The sequence below is a fragment of the Pleurodeles waltl genome, chromosome 4_1 (genome assembly GCF_031143425.1).
Source record: "Pleurodeles waltl isolate 20211129_DDA chromosome 4_1, aPleWal1.hap1.20221129, whole genome shotgun sequence".
Taxonomy (NCBI): domain Eukaryota; kingdom Metazoa; phylum Chordata; class Amphibia; order Caudata; family Salamandridae; genus Pleurodeles; species Pleurodeles waltl.
Window position 1 is genome coordinate 261,199,729 of NC_090442.1, and position 12,801 is coordinate 261,212,529.

Genomic DNA, 12,801 nt, shown 5'->3' on the forward strand with positions numbered 1-12,801 from the left:
TTCATCTCTCAGTCCACGATAAAATATGGCGGCTCTTTTTGACTCCGGCCAGGCAGTCTCTACAATGAGTTTATTGAAATGAGCCAGATAGGCTACTAGATCTTTATTACCTTGCCTGATTTCCAGTAGTTCATGGTCAGTGGCTTGAGCTGCAGTTCGCCGATCAAATATTCTTACGAACTCTTCCTTGAAATTTTGGAAATTATATAAAACAGGATCATTTCTGGAAATTATTGGCATGGACCATGCGGCCGCATCTCCTGTCAGATAAGACAATATAAATGCCACTTTGGACTGGTCTTCGGAAAAAATGACTGGTCTACATAAAAAATGCAATGAGCATTGGGTCAGAAAAATCTGCGCCTTATTTGGATCCCCACCAAAGCGCTCGGGTTGAGCCAAAGGAATAATAGGGGAAACCGCATGAATTACTTGAGTGGATATACCTGCAGACTGTGAAGGGCTAGGGATTTGTGAAAACACAGATTCATTTGATTTAGCGGTGTTCCCTAACTCATTTATTCGCGGTTTTATTTGGACTGTTTCTTCTATGGTGTTATTTAATTGTTTCTGTAACCCTTCCAAAACAGTGGCTAATGCTTTTATATCAATTCCTTCTGCCATTCTGCTCAGGAGGAAATCTGTTTTTTCCCTAAAATTAGGGTGATGGCACTTCAATCTGTCAGGATACTTCAATTAGATTTCCTCAGAAGCAGAAGATAACTCCTCAGTCCCGACCCGAGCTACTCACAACGAATATTAATCCTTCGTGCTGAGTACCCCGGAGGAGGAAAGGGGAATGGGATGGTAGAGAGACTGCCACAGAGATGATGAACGCCAGTACTCAGTCTGCCTCTTCACATCTAAGATTGGATACAGCACCTGCAAGAGTCACATTCGCAATTACTAGGGACATACAACATCAGTTTTTCACTTTCTACTCTCAACACTTAATTCTCTTTAATTCTATTATTTCTTCACTCACCCCGAGTTCTCTGTAGCCTTGCTTCTCTCTATAAATGATAGCTCTTCTTAAAAAATGCTTATTACTGATTCTGGAAGAACTTCTCAACCTTTGTTAGAGATTGGTTTTATGTTGCTATATATATATATATATATATATATATATATATAGTTGGTGATAATGCGTTCTTCAAATCAGCTGATGTTATTTAATTTCTCCTGTCTTATTGTGACTTCTGTCAATACTTGTATTTGTAAATGCTTGTTTATTAAAGTTCGTTTCTCCTTCCTTACTTCGACATTTGTTGATAACTTGTATTTGTAAATGCTTGTTTATTACAGTTAGTTTCTCCTTCCTTACTTCGACATCTGTCGATAACTTGTAGTTGGAAATGCATGTTTATTTAAGTTCGTTTCTCTTTTAAACTCTATTTTGGTTTATTACCATTGAATTTGTAAATGCTTATTTGTTAACAGTTCGTTTCTCCTTTAAACTTGGCCTTTGTTTATAACCTTGACATTTGTAGATACTTGCTATTTTAAAGTTCGTTTTTTCTTTGACTTTAATATCTTAAACAAGAACCTTGTAAACATAAGGTTAAATCATAGATTAACTCTGTAGCCTTGCCGACTTCCACGGAAACGGTCTACTATCAAACTCTTCGAATAAACCTTGACAATATTTATCCGTTTTCTGTAATATAATCTTCAAATGTAATTTTACCTCACAGGAGTTTCTGTTCTGAAGCGCGCTCTCTCTCCACACAGCTGATTCCTGTCAGACCTCAGTTGAAGTGCAAGGCTTCCAGCTGGAGAGCTCGTAACCTAGCAACCAACCGATTGCAAGACTAGAACTGTAACTAACCTTCAGGACTCACAGCGGCCATCTTGGATCTTCTCTTCTTGATTCTTCCTTTGAAATAAGCGCAAGATTACTCTGCAAACCTTCTTCCAGTTTGGGCTTTGCTGTCTCCACTGAGGATATCTCTTTGCTTTTCTCATGCACTTCTTTGATTTGACTTGGCAAGTTTGTGTGGTCATGACAATATTATATGAATTGTGTTTTATGTAAAGCTATATTCTCTTGGTATGCAAAACTGCATGACAAATTTTAACATTTAGTGAGTTTAAGGATATGGAAGCACTTTCAATATATAATTAGAACAAGTATAGTTAACTATTTTCATTAGCTTCTATATTCCAAAGCAACTCTTCTCTCAAGTGTCCTTTTAGGATGAAGATCAGATCCAAATTCAAAGAAAGCATGATTGCTACAAGTACAGTACATATTTGTTTAGGTCTTTATTGACTTCATGTTCAGATGTCCAAAGGCCTTAATGGAAGACTTCAACTGGCTCAAAATCAGGCAGCCAGAGTAATCTTCCAACAGATGCTGCCACATCACCCCCTCCTGAGAAATCTGCATTGGCTACCAGTAGAACAACAATCTATTTTCAAGACGGACTTCATCATTTTTAAACCCCTTCATGGTAAAAGCCATGCTTTTATATCATCCAGGATCAAACAATACATCCCTAACCGCAACCTAAGGACCACTCACATGAATCTCCTCACAATTTTCTCATTTGAAAAGAAGAGATTGGGGTGTTCCAGATTCTCTGTTCTCACCCCCCGCATCTGTAACTTCTTTCCCCCAGAGCTGAGATCTACCACCAACTTTATAAGATTTCAAAAACTTCTGAAGACTTAGCTCTTCAGACAAGCCTATAACTAAGCTTTGCAAGCAGTGTGCTGTCTCTGTTGCTCAGCACTAAAACCTACCTGGTGAACAAGCACTGTATAAAACACGGTAAACTAGACTAGCCAATGCATTTTGTTCCAGCACAACTTTTTCAATGCTATATTTGTTAGTGGATATTCATGCAGAACATCATGCAAATGCCAACATCACAAATTCATCAGAACCAACTGTTTTGTTTGTGCACGCCAGGGACATGTATTGAGTTACTGGTTGGTGTACCAAGCTATATGTAGTATGCTATTCACCAGTCACTGGAAATGTTCCAAACGCTTGCACATTGGCAGAAAACAAACACATGGGTCGAATAGAGCTCTTCAGATCAACAGAGGGTAAAGTGGAGCATCCAGTTCCAGATATAGGACAAATAGTAATATGATTGACAAGATGTGGGCATAAACCATGGTCTCAACTTTGTAGGAAATACAAAATGGATTCCAATGTGTTATGCCAAGCGGCTGCACCATAAAGGCACTATGAGCGAATCACAAGAATACAAGGTAGGAAGTGGGACATACGTGCTGCCTAGATCGCAGTAGTCTCGTCCTTCACATTTTGGAGAGTTAACCTGTGTATGTGTGACCAGATTGGCTTCTCTTCTTTCCTGTATTACATGTGCAGTTTGTGTTTTTGTCTGTCAGGAAGGGGGTCTTAACTGCAACCCTTCAGTGTGCCTAGGGCACCAAAGTCCACTGTGTGAGACAGGCAGAGTTTCTGACCCTTCTGTGTGCCCACAGATTTGTTCAGGATAGTGGTGCTGACCACACCACAACCAAAGGTCTGAACACACAACATGTGGGTAATATCAAGAAGCCAAGCTCAATGCAGAATTATTCCAGTAAAAAGTCTCCCAGACAAAAGATGCAAACATATAGCACAGCTTCCTTATACTCTCATTAGGACGGAGCAGAAAAAAACCACAAGACATTATGAAGAGAGGTTGTGTCATGGATCACAACTGGTTCTGCTGCTTGCAACTAAGTTTGGGGCGGACATTTGTGGTACAATGTAGATATGGTGCTGAATGGAACCCTGCATTGCAGTCACTATCTCAGGCCTCTCTGGGCATAGACTGTGACGGGTGGAAGAATGAGAGCACAGGAGTCATTCTCTGTAATGGTCCATACTGCAAGGTAAATAGCCAAGGTCTGAGTAGAGGTTTAATATTGATTTTAACAAAGAGAACATGATAACAAAATGTGTTTTAGGACTCTATCTCATGGGATATCAACCCAGGAACCCATCTTTTTGTGGGTTTCATACTGTCAAAAATTTATATTTATAAAGCTACATTTAATATTCAAGCTTAGTCTAGTTACAGTTACAAAGTAGGAGAGCAGACTTCAACATACTAGCTTATTGTATTTAGCATACTAACTTCTTGACACCAGTGCACACATCTGCTTCTTTGCCCAAGGCAACCAATGTATGTTTAATTCATATTTTTAGGTCTCACTCACACAGCATGTGTTGTGCTGCGCGATGTATCGTTTACCATTCAGCTGGCACACCATTAGTTGTTTTCGTTGTCACTCTCATTTACAATTTTTTGACTGCTTAGCTCCCGTAGATTTAACTTATTTGCTTGTGTTAGCTCCTCGCTGGAGCATGGAGCAGGTACATTTGTTTTTACATGCCCTCACACTTTCACCCTATCTGCTGTCTCTACTGATACTTTGGTTACTTACACTCACATCTGAACTACTCTATGCTACTCTGTTCTACAGCACTTCACTCTACTTTTAGCTTCTACTCTATGCCTCTCTTCTCTACCTCACTCCACTCTATGCCACTCTAGTGTACTCCACTGAACTTCATTCCACTCTACACCACTCTATGTCATTCCTTGCCACTCCACGGCACTCTACTCTGCGCCACCCCATACTACTCAATTCTATTCTATGCCACTCAAAACCACTCTTATCCAGTTTACTCAACTCTACGCCATTCCATACTACACAATGTCACTCTATTCCACTCTACACCACTCCACTCCACACCATTTCACACTACACTACTCCCCTCTCCTCTATGCCACACTAACTTTTAGCCACGCTGAGTAGCAGCCACACGGCTGTACAACATGGATAAAATTCTCTTGCAAAGCCAAAACCTCTCATGTAGGCGAGAACTATTCTCTTTGCCAAAGCTTGTTAAATCTACAACTATTTTACTATAATGGAAACGCTCAGCTGGCCTGTGCGAGAAAGATGAAGGAAATGAATGTGCGGGTAATTTTGTAGAGCCACTACTTAGGTAAAAGGAACATGAAGTTTGATACATTTATTATGTTGGCTCTTTTAATCTGGAATTGGTTAGGTAGTATCGGAACTGGCCTGCCCCATTCATTCGCATGTCTGGATTGTTGGCTGTATCATCCATCCGCAATAAGTTCAAACTCACTCATGCATTAACACGTTAGAGTCGGTTGTCATATAACCCTTCCATTCCTCCTGGCCTGTGGCAGTCTAACTGGTGCTGCGTATAAAGAACAAGACAACTGAATTTATTCTTAAAACGAGTCAAAAATGAAAACCCGTAACAGTGCTACAGTGAAATGCGCAATACCACATGCCTTATAAAGTTCACAGAAAAGAACAAACAGCCAGGTTCTGTTTCTCTTCAGACCTAACCCACATAGAAACAAAGAGCATTAACCAGTATGCCATGCAGAGAACTCGAATAATACTTTTTAAATATAAGCGTGCAATTTGGCATAAGTGTCCATTTAACGCATTTCATTTCTAATCATTTTGGCTGTGTGCAATGATGAACCACTTCAAAGTGGTTCATCATTGCAAACAGCCAGAATGTTTAGAAATTAAAATAACGGCAACAAATATATTCAATTGTAACAGTTTGACATGACTTCTCTATAGTGGAATGTGTTACCAACACCCCTAAAACACGCATCTCTAAGGTGTAAAATACTATGAATGCAGCATTTGTCATGTTACTCAGTTTAACAAAAGGCTCTAAATATACCTTAGCCTTCAAAGAACTTTCTCAGCATCTTGAAATCTTTATAGTTTAAAACGCATGCTTACAGTGTAACCTGCACCACACTGTTGCACTGAGCTCAATACCTAAGGCAATGTGCAAAGGAAGAAATATGCTTTTTGCAGAATGCTTTATAAAGTGTATGTTGGAACGTGTGAAATCAGCGGATCTACTTTAATAAAATGCATAGCGTTATAGCTCTATTCATTAGAAAAGATAAACAGCCCAGGACCAATTCTAGAGAAGCATGAAAATTTGAAATGTACGCCTTATAACACAGGAATATTTACAGTTCTTTCTAGGAGTATGTACTTAATTCTGTGTTTTTCAAGAAGAGAAGTGAGTGACAATTACAGACGTCTATTCTCTTGTGGTTTAATTTCGACCACTTTCAAAAGACAATAGAAGAAAGGTTTATTAAACAGACCAATAATCCCAGTGTTTTTTTCGTTTTACCACTTTATGGTCTTATCATGTTTAACTACTTTGAAATTTGGATCCCAGTCCTTTCCAGAACCCAGGGGCCAGGGCAGATGATCAGCCCATCCAGAAAAAATATAAAGCCCTTCTTTAGCTAACAGAGGAAACTGATGTTCTTTTGCGCTTCTCTCCTGTCTGTTTTCAGGCCTCACTGCAACCCAATTCCACCTCAGCAGCTCCCTGGACCGACAGACTGCCTCCAGTTGACTCCTCTACCAAACAACCTCTTCTCTCATCACATGGGCAGATGAAACTGTTCCACCACACAGAATCTCTGAGGTTGGCTCCCAGGAAAGTATTCTTCATCTCGACTCAGAAACCCCAGGCTGCCTACTTCAAGGCCCTTTATATCATAAATGAGAACCCTTGCTGCCATGTACTGTGGATCAGCTTAATTTTTACATTCCAAAACCCTGCACAGTATGGGAACTGACCCCATATGCATCTTTTTTACTCTGGTTTATTTTAACCTATATACATTTATCAGAAGAAAGGTACTTTTGATTCTTAATACACACAGGGTGTCATTATAACCCAGGCGGTGAGAGGAAATGTGTAGGTAGTACCGCCAACAGGCTGGCGCTACATACCTCCACATTATGAGAATGGCGGGCAGGCTGCAGCCAACCCGCCACTTCTCCACTCATACCGCCATCAGCCGCCTGGCTGGAGATGTCAATCTCCAGCCCGGCAGCCGGCATAGTACTGCCGCGGCATAATGAGGCTGCCTACCACCATAGTTTTTGTGGTATTAGCAACACCACGAAAACCATGGCGGTAGGCCCAACCGGTGACCCGGAATTCCTTCCCTGTCACCTGTAGGCAGCCCCCATCCCGCAACACTCACCAGACGTCCCCCACCTCCCCCCTTCCAAACTACCCCCACCCACCTCCGATCCTCACACTTACTCCTACCCCCCATAGGCGCACACACCTGCAGACACGTACCACGGATACACCCAATCACTTGCACTGGCATACACACATTAATACACACACTAGTATACATACACACATACTTCCAGACATGCTCGCACACATTCTTACACACAATCACACTGAAATGCAGACACGCACTCACTTCATCATTCTTACACGCATTCACTCACACGCATACAACCACGCAAACACCACAACACACAGACGCATTCTCACACACACACACATTCATGCACACAACCAGACACACACACACAAAACCCCCACCCCCTCCCCTGCCGGAAGCCTGACTTACCTTTGTCGAGGAGGTCTCCCAGCAGGGAACGGGAAGGGGCGCTGCTACCGCCAGCAGCAGAACACCGCCAGGGCATATGACAATGCATGATACGGCTGGTGGTGTTCAACTGGCATGGCGACGCTGGTGGTACTACCACCAGCTTACCACTGTCCATCAGTATGATCACTGCCAGATTTCCGCCCTTCTTGTGGCGAAAGTCCGGCAGTGATCATAATATGGCGGAGGGATGGTGGCCGCGGTGATGGTATTTTGGTGGCCGACACCACAGCAGTAGGCGGGTTTTACTGCCATTGTTATAATGAGGGCCACAGTCTGTTAGTGTTGTTTTGTACAAGCAGGGCTACCTATGTGTTACTTATAAATGTTCTTCTCGATATGGAGCACATGGGGGAAAAAATGAACCACCTTAAATCTGTGCATGCGTGTCCCACTTGCAAGAAATGCTCTATTGGCATGAATTGTGTGTGTGTGTGTGTGTGTGTGTATGGGGGGGTTATATGAAAATGTCAACGTATACGGAATTAGTGGAATGTTTTAAAGTTCCAGTTTGGATGACTATATCATTGAAATGTGAGAAAATAAATGTTTAATATTCACTCGAGTATATGCTATCATTTCAGGTATTCAGTAGTTGGATTATAATGTGGGAGATTTTATGTTGTTCTCGTCCTCAGAAAGGTGGTAAAATACCAGGAGAACTACCAAAACATGTCAATGCCATTTCTAATCTGAATCTGTTATGATATCTGGATACTACTGAATGTTAATTGTGAATTACATCTTGTATGTGGTACAAGAATACTGATCAGTACCATTATACTGATGGTCTTTTGTTAGCACTTTCTCCCTTTATATGTATTACTTGTTGATATTATGTTCTATCTTTAATTCTTTTTATTTTTTGCGCCATATTGTGTGCGTGGGAGGGGGTGTTGGATATTTTACGAGCTGCAGGTACTTTCTAAAAAAAATAGTATATATTTTTTAATTGGCTTTGCCAAACTTTATGTATGCAATTTAGATCAGACAAACTGTTTATGACCTAACACGTGAGATGTTTGGTGTATATTCTCCTGTATTGTTGCAGCACTTATTTTGTAATAATTATGGCATATTTCTGAAGTGTGTGCGAGGTGTCTCAGTATGGTTATGTGACAATAGTACAGGTGTTGCTTTCCAGGGGGAGATTTTTTATATTCTTTTGTTGATCACAGTGCCCCTTGGTGAGTGGGACCCTCTATCCTACTTGTGATCAGTAATATCATGCCCAGAAAAGTATGCACATTTATCAGAGTAGGTCTTAGAAATCCCCACTAGTGGAGTTGAACAAGGTTTCCAAAGTTTCCATTGTGTGTAATTAAACATTGTACATGGAGTATTAGCTCTGGTTTGGAAATGGTGCACATAATGATAACAATACATTTGTCCATAATTCACAGAGTTCATATGCATGTCTTCACTTTCAAGTACAGTGTAATATTCAAGCTCAGAAAGATTTGATGAAACTGTTCTCACATCCCAATCATCAGACACAGTACCGGGTGTTACAGAAATTTCGAAAACATTAGGTATCTGAATAATTGCCATGAGACCACATACATCGTATGGAATCTTATCCCAAACAATCCCATCAGGAACTTGTGGAAAGACAAATGAGGGCTTCAGTACCTCATCTACAAGAGCCAAGCATTCAGGAGTAATGGCCATTTAAAGGCAAGAAGACAATTACAAATCCAATCCACAAAAAGAGAGCAAGCAAGGTGAGTGCAATCCACAAATAGGATCATGGACAGATCAAATTTCTGGTGCTTGTAGCAGAAATTGAATCAACAAAAGCTCATTCTTCGCCCTCCACAGCCTTGGGGAAATAATTGCAGCATTATTTAATGCATGAAGAGGTATTTGCTGTACTGTAGTGAAAGGGTATAGGGAACTACCCAGGAATCCTCAAGGCCTACTGTGTAGGTTCAACCACATGATGCTATATGACTTGATCAATGGAGACAAAGCGTTTTCCTTTACAACCAGCAAGCGATGTCAAGATGACAGTTCTGGTGCCTTGAATTTCAAGGACTGCCACAGGCGCACAGTAAGATGGGCCGAATTCTTCTCTCACTGCAAACCTTTCTCAGACTAGATCTCCAAGTTTTGGAATCTAACCTGTAGATGCTGGTGTATCCCTCATTCCCACAGCAGGGGCATGTGTAGTTGAATACTCATCTTGGTATTCTTGGAGCGCCTGTAAAAAAGTAAGGCTTTCATTGATGTTAAAAGAGTTTCTGCCACTACTGCGCCAGGACCATTAAGATCAGAGACATACAACAGGATGCCAAACAAGACTTCATATGGGTAAGGCCACGCAAAGATCTTCTAGGTAAAATATTTAATGCTGTCCGAACTCCATAAAGGTGATGGATCCAACTACGACCTGACACTAATGCTCTAGCTGTTTAGGATTGTCTTAAGTCACGGTTCTTTCTCTCCACTATTGAATTTCCCTCAGGATGATAGGGGAAAGAATAATGCACAGCTACACCTAGGTTTCCCATGGTATCCCTGTATTCTTTGGAGGCAAGGGCAAGGCCCTGGTCCGAGTTGAATGCAGCTACTGCATATGTTCTGATAGACTCAAAAATATTTAATAACAGTGTGAACATCAGCTGATTATTGTAACCACATCTAGAGGAATTTGGAGCAAGAGTCAAGAGCAAGTAGTATGTATCTGTATGCACCAACAGAATTTAAGGGACCACAGTGGTCCAGGTACACACACTGCATAGGCTTAATGGACACTAAATGGGGTATATGCAGTGGGCACTTAACGGTGGAACCTTTAATTTGCTGGCAAATGTCACAACTAAGGACATTCTGTTTTGTCTATTCGTACAGGGCATGCCACCAATAGCATTTTTGTAACAAGACAATTGTAGCCACCACACCAGCATAGGCAGAAGCATCACCTGCATGCTGGAATTAGTTCTAGCCAATGGTCTTAGTTGGGGGATCAATCACCCACCCCAAGAAATTGCATACAGAATGTTTTGGACACTTAAATGGTAGGAATATTTTGTTGGATATACTTTTGGTAAATGGGTACCATTAGCTGAAGCTTTACGGCAGCCAGTATTTCTTCATCCACCCCTGTATGGAATGAGTAATCTCAGCTAGTGTTGCAGTAACGACTGAAAATCTGTCTGCTTCATCAGCCAGTGAATTTCCTACAACATGTATTCCAACACAATGATGGTCCGATGTATGTCTTACATGAGCCTCTGCCAGTTTGTCCGAGTTCTGACACCTTTCTCCAAAGCATTTTATGCTTGATAATGTTTCCTTTACAATCCCTGAATCAATAGAGGCATCAGTAATGCAGATTTGAATTGAAAGACTGAACACAATAATACGAATCACACACTATAAGTTCAATAACATTACCAAATTGTAATTCCAGTGCCAAAATCAATGTTTTTAGCTCAGCTAGTTATGGAGTGCATTCCCCAAGGGACTGTGTTAAAGTTTTTTGAGGGTAGAACTCTCCATCCATCATTTCTCCAAAAACGGCTGTGCAAACCGCAGAGGATTGATGTTTGGTACCTACAGCAGATTGAAGTGAACCATCAGAATAAATCATATGTTTATACTGAGCAAGAGGCATAATGCTAGTGGGCATGGGGTACTTCAGTTTGTACTGGAGAAACTCTTGCATTTGCAAATTAGGTTTAAATACATAGTCTACATCAGTGGCAGTCAAGGAAGGGGCCTATTGTATCTATCTAGGATGTAAGGCTTTTGCATTTGGAAGGCTAGCCTCCGACACAGCCTCTAAGGCTGGAACTGAGGTTCCGACAATGAAGAGTATACCCTGAGACAGTGGTAGTTCCTTAATACCAGCCATCTGAACTGCAGTCAGTATTTTTTCAGTGGATGCAAAATGCATTTCAGCACTGGAGTACAGATGCGATTTATATGCAATCATCACTGTGTCACTTTCATGGATTGTGGCATTAGTACAACCAATAGTACCTGGAATCATCCCGAAGGCCAAAATTGTTTTGTTTTCACATGTGTGTAAATGTTTTGCTTCAAGCATGTCAGTTTGTAGTCATCTGAGTACGTATGTGTGATGCGGTGTCCAATGCTTGACCGAAAACTTTGGACGAATTAAGTCATGAAGTGGTTTTACGCGTAGTCTATAATCTGGGATGCATGTTCTGCCAAAATTAAGGAATCCTAACAAGGAATGTAGCATTAACACCTCCGGCAGAACCACAAGAGATGGTGTACGATGAGTTATGGTATAAATTGCAGCACAAACTGTGTCCCAAGTAGTACAATCCTAAACAGAGGGTGCCATCCAAAGTGGCAAGCATATTGTGAGAATTCTATGTTTATTTGAGGTCCCGTATGGGGAAACACTGATTCCAGCTGATCTGTGTCTTGCGCAATCCAAAACAGAACTTCCTCCTGTTTGGTGGGTACTTTACCCATAATAGCATTATTAGTGACTGGGGTAATCCCAGGTGTAGCCAATTGTTGAACAGCTGGAGCAGCCCTTGCTGGGGCAGTGTTCAATGTTTGTGTTACAAAGTGTGTTAAGCGTCTATATAATCTAACATGATTATTGTATAATGGGGGCAGATCGGCTGCTTCTAAATTTTGTATATTTATACATGGTGTGTAGGCAGCTAGAACTGGCAATTTGGCCCATCATTTCTGATGTTCCTGATAAGTCAGAGGTCGTTCTAAATAGTTGTATGCTATGTTCTGTTCTGGAAGGTTGGCTGCTGAGTATGTATCAAATGTATTTGCGTTGGCACTGGCTGAAGGAAAATTGACCAATGAGTAAAGTGTTTCAGTTTTGTACGCATTGTGTGCCTCTACCACAAATGTAACATCTCCACCCACATTTGCTAGCCCATTTACAAGTAAATGTTGTGTGATAGCGTGTCTACAATTTACTGGAATAACAACTACATTAGCCATCTTAATACAAAATTTAGAGAAGGAAGTACAAAGTGGGGTATTCTTTTAAATGCTCAAGCTTGAACAACCTGCTGACAAATATAGGTGTTATCTAAATTGCTGAGGAGGATATTCCTTAACACCACAGACGTCTCCGTGTAAAGGTGAATATGACACCTTGCACATATAGGAGAAGACTACTCAGACGATCCATTAAAGAAGAACCTGATCTTGATAAATTGGTGGCACCATGTTATGCGGTTCCTACTATAGAAATAGGGCTGCGTATTATGATGTCTGTTTGGCAGAGTGATGGAGACTAAGTCCACCCAGTAACTGTCTGCCTAACAACTGGCAAGCTCACAGTGCCTCAAACCTACCGGGATAAAAGTTGATTATG

General features: G+C 41.1%; 1 protein-coding gene across 4 annotated transcripts in view; it reads right to left on the reverse strand.

Moving 5' to 3' along the window:
• ARHGAP8 (Rho GTPase activating protein 8) overlaps window positions 1-12,801 on the reverse strand; it is a 778,529-nt gene that overhangs the window by 390,348 nt on the left and 375,380 nt on the right. The window lies entirely within an intron of this gene.